Source organism: Heptranchias perlo, chromosome 24 (assembly GCF_035084215.1).
Source record: "Heptranchias perlo isolate sHepPer1 chromosome 24, sHepPer1.hap1, whole genome shotgun sequence".
In the NCBI taxonomy this organism is placed as follows: domain Eukaryota; kingdom Metazoa; phylum Chordata; class Chondrichthyes; order Hexanchiformes; family Hexanchidae; genus Heptranchias; species Heptranchias perlo.
In genome coordinates, this window is record NC_090348.1 from 33,311,591 (window position 1) to 33,332,965 (window position 21,375).

Sequence of the window (21,375 nt, forward strand, 5' to 3'; positions counted from 1 at the left end):
AAGAAGCGCTTCAATGACCTAAATAGGTCAGCCAAAGAAAGCACACTTACTCATTCTCCTACACTCCGTCTTCCACATCACCGCCCCCACCCCACAACTCCTTCTGCACTGCCAACATTACTCTATCACATCACTCCTCACACCTACTCAAACCTCATCCTCAACTTACCTGCACTTACTCACCTCCCCAGTACCTATCCCACCACCACCACTCAACCCAATCCTCATACAATGTCATGGCTCTGTCTCATACTCACCCTCTGACGCATCTGTTTCATGGTCAGCCTCACCCAAACCAATGCATTCAGCGGTTGGACACGTCACCATCCCTCACTCACGCCTCTCTATTTTCTCCCCTTATAGAAGAGAGCCCAGAATGCACAGGGAGAGGGCGAAGACCGGAGGGGGGCCGCAACATCTGGTCATCCTCACAGAGGCGGAGCAGGAGGCTCTGGAACTAAGCCGCACCCTCGAGAGCATGTCCGTCGGGGACGCCGAGACTGCCACCCGACAAACGGCTGGTGACAGAACTTTAACATTCAGCACTCACAATAGCAAATGATGTTAACATGCCTTTCCATCTTCAGCACCTCAACATCTGTCATCATGCTTAACATTGCCTTCTGTTCTCTTACAGGGCCTTCAGTGACCACCGTGATGGCAGAGGGCGATTCCTCAGAGGATCTGCCGGCCTCTGAGGGGGCATCATCACATCCGAGTGAGCCATCCACCAGCGCAGATAAACACCCCTCGGTGGGTCCTCGTCCTCACTTAGTTGGGGTCGCACACGGTGAGTCACCACACACGTGAGCACGAGCAGACACTGGTGGCAGGGGCAGCTGTGGAGAGTCCACGTCGGTGGGAGCACTCCTCTCCAGGCTCTGCTCAGCTGGACACAGATGCTGAACCCTGGGAGCCATCCATGAAAAGGAGAATGATCGAGGGGCAGCAGTAGATTTGCGAGGTGCTGGAACAAGTGCCACGCGCACTCTCCACAATCGCACAGAGGATGGAGGAGTCCAACTCCTGCATGAGTGGAATGGTGGCACAGGTATAGGAGGGAATCTCAGATACTGTCACAGGGACGTGAGGGCATCTCTGAGATAGTGTCGCGGGTAAGTGCGGGAATGTCTGCGATGGAGGGAAGGCTGGCCTCCATGGAGCTTCAAGCATGGCTCACCAATGAGTCCACTGGGGCTCTGACAACGGCCCTTCTGACTCAGGGTGAGCTACATTCCGCCACCTTAAACAGGCAGGCAGATACTCTGGCACTGGCCTTACAAGGCTTCACACATGTCCTCCAAACTGTCGTCCAGCAGGGTGGTAGGAATGATGTGGGCCTGGCCCAAGAGAGGGATGATGGCGAAAGGGGACATGGAAATGGGGACACCACTCAAAGGCGTCCCCATGTCTCACCCGTTGCCCCCTCAACCAGTACCCGCAATGCTGCCTCCTCCCCAGGTGGTCGAGTCTGCCCCTGCACAGGTGCAGGTGGAGCAGTCTTTAGAGGGGCCCTTTCGGGCACCGAAACCCAGAGGGCATAGGCCCAAAGGATCTAATCGGTCAGGGCATGAACAAAAGCAACCTGCCACTACCTCTGCTGCAGCCACAGGGGAAGCACCACGTTGGAGTTCTCATAAGAGTAAGGCGAAGGTTTTTGTGAGCACAAAGGGGATGCACAAAAATGTTTGATGGTTTGTCATGCTTTTTTATTTATATTTGATTTTTGTGAATGGCACATTAAATAATATTATTGTCACCACTACTGCCACGTCTTGGCCATTCTTGACTGGCTTGTGTAATAAGTCCCTTTCATGAGGTTCACCATGAACACCCACATTTGATGCCACCCATTGGGTCACTGTACAGTGGGTGTATGTGTAGTTGTACGACTATTTTGTGCAGGTGCCTGTGGCACAGCACTGTGTTGTGGAGCTCCACGTGGCAGAGGTGGATGGCGTGCCTGGTGATGTTGCTTGTCCTCGGATGAAGTGATGAATGCAGCTATGGCGCCCCTCCATCTCGACAGTGTGAGTTTGAGGGAGTCTGCAAAGTAGATAAATGTGTTTGCACAGCAGAGTTTAGGGTATAAATTAAGAATTTTGAGTGGAAAGACAAAAGGTGTTGCAGCCAAAACTTTGTCTGAAGTGACAGAGTGCCCTGCTGCAATAAATGACGTTTTCTCCCCACCTGCCAAATAATCCTTTGCATCTCCCATTGGCTGCTGGCTGAAACACGTCTGCTCCAACAGGGAGTGTTTCCCACAGCACGGGAAACACGCTGAGGATCCTTCAAAATTACACCCCTGCCAAAATCTCCACTCAATGAGGTCTGTCAAGTAGTTCAACAATCTGACTAACTATCTAAAGCAGCATCCTGCCAGCTTTAATTACCAGTAATAGTCCCGCATTCGGGTGTTGCGCGTGCTCCCGAAGGAGTCACTAGGGAACCCGGAAGTCAGTGGGTTGGAGCCGGACTCCGAACCCGCTCCAGGATTCCGCCATTTTAGGAGCCCCCCTGCCCCCAACACACCCGCTCGGCCATCCGAAAATCGGCCCCATTGTCCCTTAGAACTCGCTTTGAGAATTTGAAAATTAATTTTATATTGGACTGTTAGCAAACAAATACCAGAGATCTTCATTCTATTTACCCAGATATTTCAAATTCAGGAGTTAGAAACATAATAATATTATCTCAACGCAGAACATACTTTAATTTTATATATATTTAAAGTCCTGTGCACAGCGCACACCTCTTATAAGCATCACACTTACTTCAGACTTTACAATTTAGCATATCCTCTGACTTGCCTCAGGAGATTTGCTCGTTTTATATTAAAAGGCTGGCATCTGCACTCAATTCCTGTCAAGTAACACTTACTTCCTGTAACACTTTCCAGTCATGTCTATTCCATCATCTATTTCTGTCACCCTATTTCTATTATACTATTTCTGTCACACCTGTCTGTCATGCTTTTCTGTCACAATTAAAGGTGCCTAATCATTTAACTTACCTCTCGTTGAGTGAAGATTGACCTCCAAAGTAATGATGCTGTTGATTATTTGCCTCTGAGATCTCTCAGTTACATCTCCATAACAGATAAACCTGTAACACTGTTCTTCACAGCGCCACAGATCTTGGAGCTTCAAAATGCTGCCTTGGGATACTGCCTACCTCCTTCATGTGATATCTTTCATGCCTGCCATCTTCTTCCTACTGCTGTTTCCTGCCCATCAGTGACTGCATTCTCTGCCCTGACCTCAGACCTGGCTCCCAAAATTGCCCTCTCCTCTCCCCACTTTTGGTACTGCATGATGTGACTAAAATATTGAAGTTAAGTTAGTTAATGGCCAAGAATGGTTACAATGAGAAAAATGGCTGGGGTGGGGAGACAGAAAGATTTGTTGAAAGCTTTGCCCCAGCTCTGGAGAATCCTGTAATATATTGATTATATATTAAGAATGTTGAGTGGATTGCAACACTCCATTACAAAATACATTGAAAACTCCTTTGTCAGATTCTGGCTGAGTCAAAATCCTGGAACTCCCTTCCTAACAGCATTGTGGGAGAACCTTCACCACACAGACTGCAGCGGTTCAAGGCAGCGGCTCACCACTACCTTCTCAAGGGCAATTATGGATGGGCAATAAATGCAGGCCTCGCCAGCGACGCCTGCACGAACAAATAAAAAAAAATCCATTTTAAGTCGGTGAACATTCGGATGTAGTACTAGGTATGCCTGTAGGTGGCACTGTATTGAGGATGATTAATATTTCTTGCAGTGCTATAAGACATAAGAAATAGGAGTAGGCCATACGGCCCCTTGAGCCTGCTCTGCCATTCATTAAGATCATGGCTGATCTTCGACCTCAACTGTACCCATTCCTTGATTCCCTTAGTGTCCAAAAATCTATCGATCTCAGTTTTGATTATACTCAACGACTGAGCATCCACAGCCCTCTGGGGCAGAGAATTCCAAAGATTCACAACCCTCTGAGTGAAGACATTTTTCCTCATCTGTCATAGATGGCTGGCCCCCTAGCTCTAGACTCTCCAGCCAAGGGAAACAGCCTCTCAGCATCTATCCTGTCAAGCCCTCTAAGAATTTGATACATTTCAATGAGATCATCTCTCATTCTTCTAAACACCAGAGAATATAGGCCCATTCTAGGAACATAGGAACAGGAGTAGGCCATTCAGCCCCTCGTGCCTGCTCCGCCATTTGATAAGATCATGGCTGATCTGTGATCTAACTCCATATACCTGTCTTTGGCCCATATCCCTTAATACCTTTGGCTGCCAAAAAGCTATCTATCTCAGATTTAAATTTAGCAATTGAGCTAGTATCAATTGCCATTTGCAGAAGAGAGTTCCAAACTTCTACAACCCTTTGTGTGTAGAAATGTTTTCTAATCTCGCTCCTGAAAGGTCTGGCTCTACTTTTTAAGACTGTGCCCCCTACTCCTAAAATCCCCAACCAGCGGAAATAGTTTCTCTCTATCCACCCTATCTGTTCCCCTTAATATCTTATAAACTTCGATCAGATCACCCCTTAACCTTCTAAACTCCAGAGAATACAACCCCAATTTGTGTAATCTCTCCTCGTAACTTAACCCTTGAAGTCCGGGTATCATTCTAGTAAACCTACGCTGCACTCCCTCCAAGGCCAATATGTCCTTCCGAAGGTGCGGTGCCCAGAACTGCTCACAGTACTCCAGGTGTGGTCTAACCAGGGTTTTGTATAGCTGCAGCATAACTTCTGCCCCCTTGTACTCTAGTCCTCTCGATATAAAGGCCAACATTCCATTTGCCTTCTTGATTATTTTCTGCACCTGTTCATGACACTTCAATGATCTATGTACCTGAACCCCCAAGTCCCTTTGGACATCCACTGTTTTTAACTTTTTTACCATTTAGAAAGTACCCTGTTCTATCCTTTTTTGATCCAAAGTGGATGACCTCACATTTGCCTACATTGAATTCCATTTGCCACAGTTTTGCCCATTCACCTAATCTATCAATATCAATATCGCTTTGTAATTTTATGTTTTCATCTACACTGCTTACAATGCCACCAATCTTTGTGTCATTGGCAAACTTAGATATGAGACTTTCTATGCCTTCATCTAAGTTGTTAATAAATATTGTGAATAATTGAGGCCCCAAGACAGATCCCTGCAGGACTCCACTAGTCACATCCTGCCAATGTGAGTACCTTCCCATTATCCCTACTCTATCACCTTTCGCTCAGCCAACTTCCTAACCAAGTCCGTTCTTTTCCCTCGATTCCTGGGCTTCTATCTTAGCTAACAGTCTCTTATGTGGGACCTTATAAAATGCCTTCTGGAAGTCCATATAAATAACATCCATTGACATTGCCCTGTCCACTACTTTAGTCACCTCTTCAAAAAATTCAATCAGGTTTGTCAGGCACGACCTACCTTTCACAAATCCATGCTGGCTCTCTCTGATTAACTGAAAATTCGAGGTGTTCAGTCACCCTATCCTTAATTATAGACTCCAGCATTTTCCCCACAACATGTTAGGCTAACTGGTCTATAATTCCTCGGTTTCCCTCGCTCTCCTTTCTTAAAAAGCGGAGTGACATGTGCAATTTTCCAATCGAGAGGGACAGTTCCTGAATCTAGAGAACTTTGAAAGATTATAGTTAGGGCATCCACAATGTGCTCACCTACTTCCTTTAAAACCCTGGGATGGAAACCACCTGGTCCTGGGGATTTGTCACTCTTTAGTGCTATTATTTTCTTCATTACTGTTGCTTTACTTATGTTAATTTTATCGAGTCCCTGTCCCCGATTCAATATAAGTTTTCTTGGAATTTCTGGCATGCTATCCTCTTTTTCGACTGTAAATACTGACGCAAAGTAATTGTTCAACATGTCCGCCATTTCCCCATTGTCAATGACAATATCTCCACTTCCAGTTTTTAAGGGGCCAACACTGCTCCTGACCACCCTCTTTTTCCTAATATAACTATAAAAGTTCTTTGTATTGGTTTTGATATCACTTGCGAGTTTCTTTTCATACTCTCTCAATATCTCCTCATAGCACAACCCTCTCATCCTAGGAATCAATCTAGTGAACATTCATTGCACCCCCTCTAAAGCAAGTATATGCTTCCTCAGGTAAGGATACCAAAACTATACACAGTACTCCAGGTGTGGTCTCACCAGAGCCCTATATAATTGCAGTAAGACTTCCTTACTCTTATACTTCAACCCCCTTGCAGTAGAGGCAAACATACCTGTATGTTAATTTTCTGCGTTGTGTGTACAAGGACACCAAAATCCCACTGAATACCAACATTTACTAATCGTTCACCTTTTAAAAAATACTCTGCATTTCTATTCTTCCTATCAAATTGGATAATTTCCCCACATTATACTCCATCTGCCACCTTCTTGCCCACTCACTTAACCTGTCTCTATCCCTTTGCAGCCTCTTTGAGTCCTCCTTACAGCTATGTATCATCCACAAACTTGGATACGTTACACTCGGTCCCCTCATCTAAGTCATTGAGATAGATTGTAAATAGCTGAGGCCCAAGCACTGATCCTTGCGATACCCCACTAGTTACAACCTGCCAACCGGAAAATGACTCGTTTATTCCTACTCTCTGTCCATCAAACAATCCTCAATCCAATATATTACCCCCAATCGCATGAGCCCTAATCTTGTGTAACAACCTCTTGTGTGGCACCTTATCGAATGCCTATTGAAAATCCAAATATACTACACCCACTGGTTCCCCTTTATCTACCCTGCTAGTTGCACCCTCAAAAAATGAATAGATTTGTCAAACATGATTTCCCTTTCATAAAACCATGTTGACTCTGCCTAATCATATTATAATTTTTTAAGTGCCCTGTTACCACGTCCCTAATAATAGATTCTAGCATTTTCCCTACTACTGATGTCAGATTAACTGGCCTATAGTTCCCTGTTTTCTCTCTCCCTCCTTTCTTGAATAGCAGGGTTACATTTGCTCCTTCCAATCCCTGGGGACCTTTCTAGAATCTAGGGAATTCTGGAAGATCAAAACCAATGCATCCACTTTTTCTGCAGCCACTTCTTTTAATACCCTAGGATTTAAGCCATCAGGTCCAGGGGCTTTGTCAGCTTTTAGTCCCATTAATTTCTCCAGTATTTTTTCTTTACTAATATTAATTACCTAAAAGTTCCTCACTCCAGAGCCATTGGGTGTGCACCAGAATGAGAACTGTTTTTCACTTTGACCAAAGTGATAGTAAGATCTTTTAAGGTTCTGGCTGAGTGTCACAATTTGGAATTTTTGATCAATTTTTTCCTTCATGGAAAAGGATTTTTGTTAGTTGCTTAGTTTTTTTTTAAAAAAAGACACATGTTGCAGGCATTAAAGGTGTGTATTGAAGCTTGATGGGCCAGTTTGTGGAATGTCACAGCTCACAGTCTATTTTACACAGATACATCAAGAGTCAGTTGTCTCATCCCAGGCCTATTAGCCAGGGTGGTTCCCATTCATTTTGATAACAGCTGGAGATCTTTTCTCTAAACTTACACCCAGAGGGGACAAGTTAACTTTTTTTATTGACAGGCCCACAGCTAAATAACTGGAGGAGAGGAAGTCAATAGCACAGTCCTGCCCCAGCTATGAAAAGAACAAAGGGAGTCATGGGCAAGTATATTTTAAACAAGAGCATGGGAGATGTAGGCCCAGGGCCTAAAATGAATGAGATCATTTTTTGCCCTTAAACTGTAGTAAACCAGCCCATAAAGGGGGCAGGAAGTGTGGAATTATTTTATTCCAATTTTTTTGAAGAGAGAAGTGAGATTGAGTGAAGTGGAATTTATTTTTTACTGGAGATGGCTCAGATTTGCTTGATTGCTGCTGGGAAATGGTATTGTGGACCCCACTTACATCACTATGCCTGCATTATACAGGCATACATTAGGTTAGCATATGCTGGGTGGAACTGGTGAGATTTCCAACAGGGACATTCATCTCACTTCCTTACTGCGATGTCACAGTGGAGGAGGGGCAGGTGCAAAAAGTGTCTGTTGTCTCCTCCCATCAAAATTTGGGAACAACACCAGAAAGAGTTGGAATCTGGCAGAAATTGATTCTACAAATTCTCTTTTCCCACCCTGCAACCACTTGACATAATTTCTGTGGTGAAAACAGGTGGAAATTTCTATGCTGTATTGTGTTTTGATGTGGAGATGCCGGTGATGGACTGGGGTTGACAATTGTAAACAATTTTACAACACCAAGTTATAGTCCAGCAATTTTATTTTAAATTCACAAGCTTTCGGAGACTTCCTCCTTCCTCAGGTAAATGTGAATTTAAAATAAAATTGCTGGACTATAACTTGGTGTTGTAGTATTGTGTTTTGGCAGAGATGGTTAAATACCAATAATGAGGATATCCATTTCCTTCCAGGAAATTCAATAGGAATTTCTCATTTCTTTTATTGTTGGGTGTCACGCTGAAGAGGATTCCAGGTATCGGAATTTGAATTATAAAGAAGTTGAGCTTGTTTTCTTTGGAAAAGGAACTTCGTGTGATATAACTGAAGTGTTCAAGACTACAAAGGAAATTGAAAATCAGTCCAGACAAATTGTTGACAATGATGAAGGGTCAAAATACCAGAGGGTATAAATTTAAAAATTAGGAGTGAGAAAGAAAGTCAGGAAAAACTTTAAACACAAATAGTAATAGAGTTATGAAATATGTTGCCAGGGAATGAAATGCACAGCACTAATGACTTTGAAGCAATTAGACATGTTTCTTGGAGAAGGTGGGTGGGGGGGAATTGTGAGATAGAGAGAGAAGATGGGTAGTTGGGATTAATCTGTTTAAAAAAAAAGTACAGGCTTGTTAGAACCAATGATCCTTTACTATACCTATATATAAAAAAATATTAAGCTGTAGAAAGTGCAATGTCTACCAGGATCTGTCACCTTCATTACAGTTTCATAACATAAGAAGCCACAGCATCATTGCTAAAAATCCCTTAATTAGGCACTGAGATGGACCAGGCCTTAAATTATTCCATGCCCAGCAGCAAAGTTGCTACATGCTTAGTCAACCAAGAACCTGATTTTACAGAGTAATGCAATTTTGTCTCTTATTCAAGATGGGAATTCTGTGCCATCCTAAAGGACTCTATTCAGCAGCCCAGCTATTAAATAGAAATGAAATGATAAAAGTTGATCATAAAGGTGACTTGAATAAATAAAGACTATACATAGAACAATCCTTTAATTATTTAAAATGGTGCAGATAGGCAACCAAAGCATTGACAGTTTCCTTGTGTAATGTTTCTGCTGCTAATTATAGTTTGTTTAATATTAGTTAGTCTCTTTTCTATAACTGTGAGTTCCGCAAACTTAATTAGCTTTAATGCAAAGCCACAGACATTCTCGTGTTTCATACGATGAATTTCTTCGGTACAATGCCAATTGCAGTTAATTTAAACATGATATGGGAGAACTGAAAGTAGCCAAGCCTAATTTGATAGCCTGTGGAGCCAGACAAAGTGTATCTGTGACTGGGAAGACTTTTAAAAGTTTTTTTGTCTTAACTGTTGTCAAATGGCCTAAGGATAAATATGATCCCTGGACAGTAATGAATCTGCATCTCGCTGTTTTTGTAAGAATACCTTTCATTATAAATATTCTAAAGTCAGATGCTTGTCCTACCTTAATTCATTGCACGCTGACTGACAAACTATGCTAAACCTTTTTCCTCCATCAATTAGAAACATACATACAAGTTTACTAAAGAAACAGCTTGTGAACGTAATGCAATATTTAACCATGAATAAACAATCCCAAGTCCAACACAATTGGTTCAAAGAAATCACTATCTTTTTTTTGTGACTGTCAAAATTAATCAAAGCAAAATAAATATAACATTCCATTTTAACATGTCAGTTTTTATGACCAAATTCCAAGCAATTTTTTTGTAATTAAATCATGGCCATAGATTTCTGTTGCCATATCCTCAGATCAGTGTGCTATGACCTGTTTGGATGACAAGCCATCCCATTTAAGAAATCAGTTTTCACTATTGCTAGTATGTCAGTAGCAACAGCCTTCAAGAAATGATATAAGCACATTGTTATTGGCCAAGTCAGGTATCTTGTCCCAGAGTACTAATTTATATGAGCAGTTGTTTCCATCCTCCCTAAATAGTCAAATAAAGAAGACAGACTTGTATTTATATAACGTCTTTCACGACCCCAGGACGTTCCAAAGCATTTTGCAATCAAAGAAGTAATTTTGAAGTGTAGTCACTGTTGTAAAGTAGGAAACATAGAGTAGAGCACTTATACTATATTGTTTGTGTCAATGCAAATAGCTTCGGGTTCACCTGTGTGTGAAGTGTCATTCAGGTGCGAAGTCGTCTAAAGCACATTTCCAGAACATAGTCGCAAACCAATTTTGTCGTCATAACCAATGCAGGTTGGTGCAAGGCAAAGTTTACACAGTGAAAAGCTAATTCCACTAAGCTGTTAACCATCATTTGGAATCTTATTTTTAAAATTTTAGGCAGGCTGGTTCTCCACTAACATTAAATTTAACTGGCACTCAAATGCTCAGCAGGAGCTCAGATTTCATCAGCCAAGTAGGATGCATCTTCTGTCAGTATAACTTAGGTCTAATGGATCTGTTTTGCTGTCAGTAATTACCACACTGAGAACAGAACCTTTAATGGAATGACTCCCTAATAAACATGAAGAGTAAAATAGAGACAATTGCTTCCTGATATCACAAAGTATAGTGCACTGAAATGATTGAAAATGTTCCAATCTTAAAAATAACATTTAGCCAAGACCAGTAGCATAGTGATTAGAATGTTTAAATTATAATTCATAAACTATTTTTCTGAATCCTGCAGAAGTGACCTTGAGTGTACAGTAATAGCCAAAGTCAAGCATCACATCCTGTTACTTTATTGCCAAGCTGTTCCAGTACAGCCACAACACTGGCATCTACCCGACAATGTGGAAAATTGCCCAGGTATGTCCTGTCCACAAAAAGCAGGACAAATCCAATCCAACCAATTACCACCCCATCAGTCTACTCTCAATCATCAACAAAGTGATGGATGGCGTTGTCGACAGTGCTATCAAGCGACACTTACTCACCAATAACCTGCTCACCGATGCTCAGTTTGGGTTCCGCCAGGACCACTCGGCTCCAGACCTCATTACAGCCTTGGTCCAAACATGGAAAAAGAGCTGAATTCCAGAGGTGAGGTGAGAGTGACTGCCCTCGACATCAAGGCAGCATTTGACTGAGTGTGGTACTAAGGAGCCCTAGTAAAATTGAAGTCAATGGGAATCAGGGGGAAAACTCTCCAATGGCTAGAGTCATACCTAGCACAAAAGGAAGATGGTAGTGGTTGTTGGAGGCTAATCATCTCAGTCCCAGGACATTGTCCTAGGCCGAACCATCTTCAGCTGCTTCATCAATGACCTTCCCTCCAACATAAGGTCAGAAATGGGGATGTTCGCTGATGATTGCACAGTGTTCAGTTCCATTCGCCACCCCTCAGATAATGAAACAATCTGTGCCCACATGCAGCAAGACCTGGACAACATGCAGGCTTAGGCTCATAAGTGGCAAGTAACATTCACGCCAGACAAGTGCCAGGCAATGACCATCTCCAACAAGAGAGAGTCTAACCACCCCCACTTGACATTCAACGGCATTACCATCGCTAAATCCCCCACCATCAACATCCTGGGGGCCACCATTGACCAGAAACTTAACTGGACCAGCCATATAAATACTGTGGCTACAAGAGCAGGTCAGAGGCTGGGTATTCTGCGGCGAGTGACTCACCTCCTGAATCCCCAAAGCCTTTCCACCATCTACAAGGCACAAGTCAGGAGTGTGATGGAATACTCTCCACTTGCCTGGATGAGTGCAGCTCCAACAACACTCAAGGAGCTCGACACAATCCAGGACAAAGCAGCCTGCTTGATTAGCACCCCATCCACCACACTAAACATTCACTCCCTTCACCACCAGCACACCGTGGCTGCAGTGTGTACCATCCACAGGATGCACTGCAGCAACTCACAAAGGCTTCTTCGACAGCACCTCCCAAACCCACGACTTCTACCACCTAGAAGGACAAGAGCAGAAGGCACATGGGAACAACACCACCTGCACGTTCCCCTCCAAGTCACACACCATCCCGACTTGGAAATATATCGCCGTTCCAGGATTTTGACCCAGTGACGATGAAGGAACTCCCTTCCTAACAGCACCATGGGAGAACCTTCACCACACGGACTGCAGCGGTTCAAGAAGGCAGCTCACCACCACCTTCTCAAGGGCAATTAGGGATGGGCAATAAATGCTGGCCTTGCCAGCAACACCCACATCCCATGAACGAATTTTAAAAAAGTTACCATTGAGGATAGTAATAATAATACTACTACTACTTTCAATTATGAAACACATTATCATGCTGAATCCTCTTTTGCTGTGATTGTTATATAGGAAATTTCTGCAGCCATTCTGTTGCATCAATGTCCCATGTAATCTTCTACTACATGGTTTAAACCATATATTGCTGTGTTGTGAAATTTCTTTTAAAAGAGAAATGTCCATCATTTTAAAGATGTATTCACATATTTCAACTGCTCTAATATCCCAATGTGACTCACTTCAACAGCTCACTTTAATTTTTGGTTCAATCCATCCATTCTATTCTCATTCTAATTTTCACCACCTTCCTGCGCTGCATTTTCATTTAATTTCAATTACTCAGTATACTAATTTCCTTAGCTTTTATTTTAACCCAGTGTTGGTTTGTGCTTCTACCAAATCATGCACTGTGTCTGCTTTCTATTTAAGTTCTTAGAGTTTCCTTTCTTACCAGAAATCATACTTGCTTCCTTATTGATCTCTCTCAAAGTACCTTTCTTCTTACATTTACTTTGGGTTTTGATCTTCCTCTTTCTGTTTGTCTTCTCAGTTTCTTTAATCTCTTTACATCCTGCAGGCTTTGTGCTGCACTGTTTGGGGCTCCACTCCCTGAACTGCTCATACTTGCTCCTCTTCACAGTGATTATTATGCTTGACTGTTCCTACCCCCAAACAAACCTGCAGCCTTTTCATTTTAATAGGGCTTCCTTATTGGCCCACATTCCTCATGTCCTTTAATAGCACACCTGAAGGGCAATCAGGATTCAATACATCTGATTGGTCCTTGCTGCTGCCAGCTTCTGCTGCCTTGATCTCTGAGTGAAACTAAAGGCCTTTTATAAGCCACGCCTTTATCAACTTTGCTGTTACCCAATTATCATGATGTGGAGATGCCGGTGATGGGCTGGGGTGGACAAATGTAAGGAATCTTACAACACCAGGTTATAGTCCAACAAATTTATTTTAAAATCACAAGCTTTCGGAGATTATCCCCTTCGTCAGATGAATGAGTGAAAAGGTTCTCAAATCTTATACCATGTTGGGACAGCATCACACCAATTAAAAGGTGTCGTTGTTATTCAAACAGGCCAGTCACGGAGAACAGCACGTCCCAGTACACTGGATATACATTGTGTCGATTACACAGGCAGGCAGAAAGAAACTCAAAATGGCAGAGAGAGAGAGAGAGAGAATTTTAAAAAACATATAATTTTTTCCCCCTTTTTTGCTGGTGGGGTTACGTGTAGCGTGACATGAACCCAAGATCCCGGTTGAGGCCGTCCTCATGGGTGCGGAACTTGGCTATCAACTTCTGCTCCACGATTTTGCGTTGTCGTGTGTCTCGAAGGCCGCCTTGGAGAACGCTTACCCGAAGATCGGTGGCTGAATGTCCTTGACTGCTAAAGTGTTCCCCGACTGGGAGGGAACCCTCCTGTCTGGCGATTGTTGCGCGGTGTCCGTTCATCCGTTGTCGCAGTGTCTGCATGGTCTCACCAATGTACCATGCTCCGGGGCATCCTTTCCTGCAACGTATGAGGTAGACAACGTTGGCCGAGTCACAGGAGTATGAACCATGTACCTGGTGGGGGGTGTCCTCTCGTGTGATGGTGGTATCTGTGTCGATGATCTGGCATGTCTTGCAGAGGTTGCCGTGGCAGGGTTGTGTGGTGTCGTGGACGCTGTTCTCCTGAAAACTGGGTAACTTGCTGCGAACGATGGTCTGTTTGAGGTTGGGTGGCTGTTTAAAGGCGAGCAGTGGAGGCGTGTGGATGGCCTTAGCAAGGTGTTCGTCATCATCGATGACATGTTGAAGGCTGCGGAGAACATGGTGTAGTTTCTCCGCTCCAGGGAAGTACTGGACGACGAAGGGTACTCTGTTGGTTGCGTCCCGTGTTTGTCTTCTGAGGAGGTCTATGCGATTCTTCGCTGTGGCCCGTCGGAACTGTCGATCGACAAGTCGAGCGTCATATCCCGTTCTTACGAGGGCGTCTTTCAGCGTCTGTAGGTGTCCATCGCGTTCCTCCTCATCTGAGCAGATCCTGTGTATTCGTAGGGCCTGTCCATAGGGGATGGCCTCTTTGACGTGGTTGGGGTGGAAGCTGGAAAAGTGGAGCATCGTGAGGTTGTCCGTGGGCTTGCGGTAGAGTGAGGTGCTGAGGTGCCCGTCTTTGATGGAGATTTGTGTGTCCAAGAAAGAAACTGATTCTGAGGAGTAGTCCATGGTGAGTTTGATGGTTGGATGGAACTTGTTGATGTTATCGTGTAGTCTCTTTAGTGATTCTTCGCCGTGGGTCCATAGGAAGAAAATGTCGTCGATGTATCTGGTGTATAGCGTTGGTTGGAGGTCCTGTGCAGTGAAGAAGTCGTGCTCGAACTTGTGCATGAAAATGTTGGCGTATTGGGGTGCGAATTTGGTCCCCATGGCTGTTCCGTGTGTTTGGGTAAAGAACTGGTTATCGAAGGTGAAGACATTGTGATCCAGGATGAAGCGGATGAGTTGTAGGATGGCGTCTGGAGATTGGCTGTTGTTGGTGTTGAGTATTGATGCTGTCGCAGCGATGCCGTCATCGTGGGGGATACTGGTGTAGAGTGCCGAGACGTCCATCGTGGTGAGAAGTGATCCTGGTTCAACTGGTCCGTGGGTGCTGAGTTTTTGTAGGAAGTCTGTAGTGTCGCGACAGAAGCTGGGGGTTCCCTGTACGATGGGTTTCAGGGTGCCCTCGATGTATTCAGAGAGGTTCTCACACAGGGTTCCGTTGCCTGATACGATAGGACGTCCGGGTGTGTTGGCTTTGTGTATCTTTGGGAGGCAGTAGAAGTCTCCCACGCGGGGAGTACGTGGGATGAGAGTGCGTAGGATGCTTTGAAGGTCTGGATTGAAGTTCTTGATCAGTTTGTTGAGCTGGTGGGTGTGTTCTTTGGTCGGATCTGCGGGTAACTGTCTGTAGTGTTCCTGGTTGTCCAGTTGTCGGTATGCTTCTTTGCAATAGTCCGTTCTGTTCTGTATGACAATGGCTCCTCCTTTGTCCGCTGGTTTGATGACGATGTTTCGGTTGGTCATGAGAGCGTTGATGGCGTTGCGTTGTGCTCGGGTGACATTCTGGACTCAAACAGACCATCGTTCGCAGCAAGTTACCCAGTTTTCAGGAGAACAGCGTCCACGACACCACACAACCCTGCCACGGCAACCTCTGCAAGACATGCCAGATCATCGACACGGATACCACCATCACACGAGAGGACACCACCCACCAGGTACATGGTTCATACTCATGTGACTCGGCCAACGTTGTCTACCTCATACGTTGCAGGAAAGGATGCCCCGGAGCATGGTACATTGGCGAGACCATGCAGACACTGCGACAATGGATGAACGGACACCGCGCAACAATCGCCAGACAGGAGGGTTCCCTCCCAGTCGGGGAACACTTTATCAGTCAAGGACATTCAGCCACCGATCTTCGGGTAAGCATTCTCCAAGGCGGCCTTCGAGACACACGACAACGCAAAATCGTCGAGCAGAAGTTGATAGCCAAGTTCCGCACCCATGAGGACGGCCTCAACCGGGATCTTGGGTTCATGTCACGCTACACGTAACCCCACCAGCAAAAAAGGGGAAAAAAATTATATGTTTTTTAAAATTCTCTCTCTCTCTCTCTCTGCCATTTTGAGTTTCTTTCTGCCTGCCTGTGTAATCGACACAATGTATATCCAGTGTACTGGGACGTGCTGTTCTCCGTGACTGGCCTGTTTGAATAACAACGACACCTTTTGATTGGTGTGATGCTGTCCCAACATAGTATAAGATATGCGATTTGAGAACCTTTTCACCCAATTATCAGGAAGCAGGGAAAGTGTCAAGTTGACTTGTCCTCCATTTTTCGCTGTCTTGTGTCTACTCACAATCTATGACACATGTCCCAGCAAAGACCAGGAAGTCAGTGCATATGGAAATCACAAGTGCAAACACAATATACTAGTTTTGTGTGGCTGGTACACCAACACATTGCTTTATAGTGGCTTTGTTTTAGGAATGTAAGGAATCTTACAACACCAGGTTATAGTCCAACTGTTTTAAGATAAAACAGTTGGACTATAACCTGGTGTTGTAAGATTCCTTACAATTGTCAACCCCAGTCCATCACCGCATCTCCACATCTTGTTTTAGGAAGTGGAATTTTTTTTTAATGCTTGCTAGCTTAGTCAATTTTTCCAGTTAATCGCCTCATTGTAAATGACTCATTTAAGCTTTTATTTTTACAACCCATGTTAAATATTCCTCAAAGGCTGTAATTATATTTCAGATTTCAATATAAGCTTAAATCTTTCCAGTCATAAAAATATACATATTGGTGCTTTCTTCTTCAAGCAGGTTTGTTAACAGTGGAATTACTATTGTAATAATCTATTGTGTATGCAGGTATGTATTAGAAAATTGAATTAAGTGCTCGGGTAGACCAAAGCTACTAGTTTCTGATCAGAACTTGCTTATAGTGATGGAGACTCAACAGACTTGGGTTATGTTGCCAGCTCTACATCACTCTTTAACCAAATAGAGCAGAAGTTTGGGCAGTTGCAGTGTTCCCCTCACCAGTTATTCAAATGTATTATTAAATCTATTAAAAGAACCAATGTATCAAGCTCTCTGCTTACGTTTGTAAAGTTTAAAAACATTAAGTTTCATTTAGCATTAATTGCGGTTATAATGGCACAGTCATAGTGAGGGAAAACTATCTCATTGAGGTTGTTTCATATCACTTGTTGAAGTGCGAAGTGCCAACAGTGTGACAATTTGCTGGGATAGTTAAATCACACACTTTGTGTCAAGACTCCTTCACATCAATGCAAGCTGTATTATAACCTGGCACTGTATTTTGTCTGTCTGTCTATTGCAAAAGAAGTGAAACATCTCTTGCATTTGAACACACCATGAACTGCAGCAGGAACAACTCTGAAAAATACTTTGACAAAAGGGAAAATTTATTGTACAAGAGCATGACAGTTTACACAGGAGTACAAGGATACAGGATTTATTGTTGAACTATGACCTCTTCATCTTTCCATCTCCTTTTACTGGGTTACATTTCACAGACTTGTATAAGCTACTGTACACTTCACTCGCAGAGTGACGAATATCCGTAGAGCTTTCAAAATGCGCTTCTGTACCCATCATTTATAACATTTACAAAAACACATTACTCGTATTTCAACGAAGAATGTCATTTAAAAAAATTGAGAAAGGCACAAGACCAGACCAAACTGGGGGCTTTTTATTACAAGTCTAATGTGAATGTACTTGGGTGCATCTTCTATGATTAAAAAAATAAAATAATGGAGCTAATGAAAGGCATTCATACTACAGAATGTGCAATTGCAGATGTATAATTTGTGTTCAGATATACAAAGTCGTAGTTGCTAGATTTTAAATGGAACAGCATTCTCTAAGGCTCGAGACCCCTAGTGTGATGTCGGAAATCCCTTACTATAACACTCATCTAGTGTTACAAGATCTAAATAGTCCTGGATTTTCACCATGAGTTAACAATCTTTTATCCTAATTAAGTTTCAAAGTGAATATTTTAGACTTTTTCAAAGTGCTGCTTTTCTCACTCTAAGCACTGATACTGGTATCACCCTTCAGGGAAAAATACTAAAGCCGGTGGAAGAAGAAAGCGATCTGGGTGTTCCTGTGCATAGATCACTAAAGGTTCATGGCCGATGCCGTGAAGCAGTAGCTAGAGCGAATGGAGTGCTAGGGTATATTTATAGGACAATTAACTATAAGACAAAGCATACGATTTTGTCCTTGTACCTTGGTCGGACCTCAGTTAGAATACTGTGTCCAGCTTAGATCCCCTCACATGGTGGGTGATAATGAGGCTATGGAAAGAGTAGAGAGGAGGGCCGCAAGATTAATACCCAGTTTAAAGAGTCTTACTGACCAAGATAGGCTCACAGAGCTGGGACTCCACACTTTTAAAGAAGCATAGACTTGAATTGATCAGGGTTTATATAATGATGAAAGAAATAGATTGTGTTTTGTCGGCAGCTTAGCCCCGATATTTGCTTGGAGGGAGTGGGGGGGACATGCAGCGGCCGAGAAACCTGGAACCATGGGGAACGCGGAGGTCCTGCCAAATTTAACGGCAGGACCTCATTTGAATTTTTGTTTCTCTGTTTCCTGGCCGGCAGCCAGCCAGAGTGAGAGCTGGCTGACTATCAGGCAGGAAGACCTGTGGCACAAGGCCTGGGGACCGGAGGGGGAGAGAAGAGATCGCGCGCGGGGGGAGGGAGAGAAGAGATCGCGCGGGGGGAGGGGAGGGAGAGAAGAGATCGCGCGCGGGGGGAGGGAGAGAAGAGATCGCGTGGGGGGAGGGGAGGGAGAGAAGAGATCGCGCGGGGGGGGGGAGGGAGAGAAGAGATCGCACGGGGGGGGGGGAGGGAGAGAAGAGATCGCACGGGGGGGGGAGGGAGAGAAGAGATCGCGCAGGGGGGGGGGGAGGGAGAGAAGAGATCGCACGTGGGGGAGGGAGAGAAGAGATCGCGCGGGGGGAGGGAGGGAGAGAAGAGATCGCACGGGGGGGAGGGAGGGAGAGAAGAGATCGCGCGGGGGGGGAGGGAGGGAGAGAAGAGATCGCGTGGGGGAAGGAGGGAGAGAAGAGATCGCACGGGGGGGAGGGAGGGAGAGAAGAGATCGCGCGGGGGGGAGGGAGGGAGAGAAGAGATCGGGGGGAGGGAGAGAAGACATCGCGCAGGGGGGAGGGAGGGAGAGAAGAGATCGCGTGGGGGGGAGGGAGAGAAGAGATCGCGCGAGGGGAGGGGAGGGAGAGAAGAGATCGGGGGGAGGGAGAGAAGACATCGCGCAGGGGGGAGGGAGGGAGAGAAGAGATCGCGTGGGGGGGAGGGAGAGAAGAGATCGCGCGAGGGGAGGGGAGGGAGAGAAGAGATCGCGGGGGGGGGAGGGAGAGAAGAGATCGCGGGGGGGGGAGGGAGAGAAGAGATCGGCGGGAGGGAGAGAAGAGATTGCGCGGGGGGTGGGGAGAGAAGAGATTGCGCGGGGGGGGAGGGAGAGAAGAGATCGCGCGGGGGGGAGGGAGGGAGAGAAGAGATCGCGCGGGGGGAGGGAGAGAAGAGATCGCGCGGGGGGAGGGAGAGAAGAGATCGCGCGGGGGGAGGGAGAGAGAAAAGAGTTCGCGCGGGGGGGGGAGGGAGAGAGAGAAGAGATCGGGGGGAGGGAGAGAAGAGATCGCACGGGGGGGAGGGAGGGAGAGAAGAGATCGGCGGGAGGGAGAGAAGAGATCGGGGGGGAGGGAGAGAAGCGATCGCGCGGGGGGGGGAGGGAGAGAAGTGTTCGCGCGGTGGGAGGGGAGAGAGGGACGAGATCGCCTGGTGGGGAGAGGGGAGGGAGAGAAGAGATCACCAGAAGGGAGGGGGGGAGGGACAGAAGAGATTGCCGGGAGGGGGGGCAGGGGGGGGGGGGGGGGGGGCAGCGGGGGGAAGGGAGGGAGATCATTGGGAGGGAGGCCAATTGCGGCAGGTTAGCTTGAGGGACCGGGGTGAAGCACTCCTGCTGGACCTGGCCATTCTTGCCTTCCTTAAACTGCTGGGTTTTCCAAGCCCTGTGAAACCCGGCCCGCAGACGTTAAGTCTAAAAGGCTGCTAAATGCTGAGGCACGCAGCCTTATTAACGTATTTAAATAACTGACTCGTCTCTCGAGAGCAGGTTACTCGCCCGCCCCCGAACCAGCCCCAGTTAAGCCGGAGGTTGGTGCGTTCGCGGCGAGTTGGGACTGGATTTCAGATTTTTAAGAATTTAAGCCCCCCGCCCCTCTCCCGCCCATCGTGGGAGGTTAAAATTCCCACATTTGTTTCAACAAAATAGATTAGGGAGGACCAGGTGTCACAATCTCCAATTCTGTAAGGCAGAAACTAGGTTCGATGGTGGTTTGCAGGTGATTCTTTTCCCCAGAGAATAGTGGACATATGGAACAGGCTGCCAGCTCGTTCAGTGAACACTGATTCACTAAACTGTTTCAAGCGGGAGTTGGACCTGTTTCTGGCTGGGGTGGAGATCATTTCCTACAAAAGGTAGGAACTGTATGACATTAATCAGGGCCAGAGTGGTCCCCTGGACTAGTTTTGATCACCCTGAGGGGTCGGAGAGGAATTAGCCTGGGTTTTTATCTGTTTCTTCGCCTCTCCCAAAAGGTTACATGGCATTCGGTTGCGGTGGGGATTGTGTGTATTATGACATTGCAAGGCATTGCAGTTGTGTGGGACAGGCTGGATGGACCAGTGGGTCTATTCCTGTCCGTCATTGTTGTATGTTTGTCTGTATTGACAATAATAGGGAAGGAATCAGCATAGTGCAGAAATAAAGAAAGGAGGAAACACTTACACTTGTTTCGCACCTCAGAAACATCTCAACATGTTTATACAAAAATAATTTCATTAGCTGAGGAGAGTAGCCTTGATCTCCTGGAATTTATTCTTCTACTCTATCTTCCCTTTCAAATAGTCCTAGAAAAGTCCTGGCACATATTATGGGAGTTGATATGAACCTGCATGATTTTGTACTGCTGGTTACAGACCAGCTGCAAGTTGAGAGAATAAGGCCAATCTCTATTCATTTAGGCCATAGCATTAAGGAGGGGAGCCTAAATGTCCTTGTGGGTGCAATCAATTAGCCTTTGTACTTGGGGAAAGCCAGCAGTGTGATAGAATTGAACAGCCCTCTCTTTCTGCTGTTCAGTTGTGAACATTATGCTGTTGACCTTCTTGAATAAAGCATCAGCTACTTCCTTGATGCATTTGTGGACAGGAAACTGGGTGATACTGTAGATATCTCCAGTGCTAGCCTGAAAGGAGCCAGAAGTATAAACATTGAGGGCTTTGATGACTTTAACGGTCATTGGCAGTGTCTTCCA

At 45.3% G+C, this 21,375-nt stretch overlaps 1 long non-coding RNA gene across 1 annotated transcript in view; it reads right to left on the reverse strand.

Annotated features, from left to right (window-relative positions):
- LOC137341869 (uncharacterized) overlaps nucleotides 1–13,112 on the reverse strand; it is a 38,894-nt gene extending 25,782 nt beyond the window's left edge. The window contains exon 1 of the long non-coding RNA XR_010967143.1: nucleotides 12,900–13,112. This is a non-coding gene — a long non-coding RNA (uncharacterized lncRNA). The remainder of the gene's footprint in view (nucleotides 1–12,899) is intronic.
- Nucleotides 13,113–21,375: the final 8,263 nt, after the last annotated feature.